This window comes from Cynara cardunculus, unplaced genomic scaffold (assembly GCF_001531365.2).
Source record: "Cynara cardunculus var. scolymus isolate 2C unplaced genomic scaffold, CcrdV1 Un_Scaffold_2531, whole genome shotgun sequence".
Taxonomy (NCBI): Eukaryota; Viridiplantae; Streptophyta; class Magnoliopsida; order Asterales; family Asteraceae; genus Cynara; species Cynara cardunculus.
In genome coordinates this window covers 5231-6698 of record NW_020201125.1, presented here as the reverse complement: position 1 = coordinate 6698, position 1468 = coordinate 5231, and positions in this window count along the sequence as shown.

Below are 1468 nucleotides of genomic sequence, written 5' to 3'. Positions count from 1 at the left end.
ATATTTTTTAAAAATATTAACGAGATAAGTTGTTTTATAATAAGTTCATTAATATTGGTATATTAATAAATAAAAAGATTTTTTTTTAATATATTTATTAAATAACTTGTAAAATATCTAAAAATTAAATTTTTTGAAAGTATAATGTTGTAATCAGAAAGTCACGTAACTATAGTATATGTAGACAATCCACGTGGACAATGAGGTGACATAGAAACCTGGTATAATGGGTAATTTAAATCAAAAGGTTGTCCAATGCTATAATAGATAAATTTTTCAATGTACAATGTTCTAATAAAAATTAGTTTAAAAATACATTGATCTAATAAAAAAACTGAAAGTATAATCCTAAATTTATGAAATTAAATTGCTATTTTATGTAATTTTTGTCTAAAAGAAACTATGGGTCCCCGGAGTAAACTACAATACTGTTGTTAAGTAATGCATCAACGGCATATAACTTGTGCCTTGAAAATTGTACTGTGTAATAACCGGATCCTGGTTATTACCTAAGATATTAAATACGTGATTATCTGATTTAATAATTACGTGATAGTATGATAATTGATACATGCCGGTATGAGAATTTATGAATTAATTGGATATATCTATATATATATATATTGTGTAAGAATATATATATATATATATATATATATATATATGTGTGATTATTATGCATGCATGAAAGTATGGATATGTATGTATGCATGTATATATGGTTATGTGTCAAGTGTGAGGTGGAGGGGGGAGGAAGGCGGTTAGCCGACCTTCCCTATTTGGGAAAGTATAAAAGGGGCTTCACCCCTTCATTCAACTTTTCCTGCTATTTTGAGTAAGTTGAGAGGTTTATAGGGAAGAGTTGTCCGGTTTACAAAAGAAGGTAATTTCAAACTAGTTTGCAAGTGTCAAGTTTCAAAAGGAATCGATTTCTAGCATCTTGGTGTCAAAAGCTTGATAAGGTGAGTGGTTTCTAACCTTTTTGTATAAAGATTTTACTGGTTATAATTGCATGCTTCATATTGTTCTTATTTGAAAAGAAAGCATGTTTATTTCATCTAAGTGTTATCCGGACAAAGAGTGACCGGATTAGAGTTTAAACCGGACAAGCCTTAGGCGGTTTAGTGTCCGGATTGTCTTAAACCGGACAAGCCTTGAAAGGTTTATTGTCCGGATTGTTTTAAACCGGACAAGCCTTGAGCGGCTTAGTGTCCGGATTGTTTTAAACCGGACAAGCCTTGAGCGGCTTAGTGTCCGGATTAGTTTTAAACCGGACAAACCATGAGCGGTTTGTTGTCCGAAGTTGGTAAACCGGTTGAGTATTGAGCGGTTTATTTTTAAACCGGATACGTTTTGAACGGACTATTGTCCGGATTCGATATCCGTTCAATATGAGATTGTTCTAAGTGTTAAACCGTTCAACAAGTGTGTGATGTGTTGACCGGACTTGATATCCGGACAAAGTGGA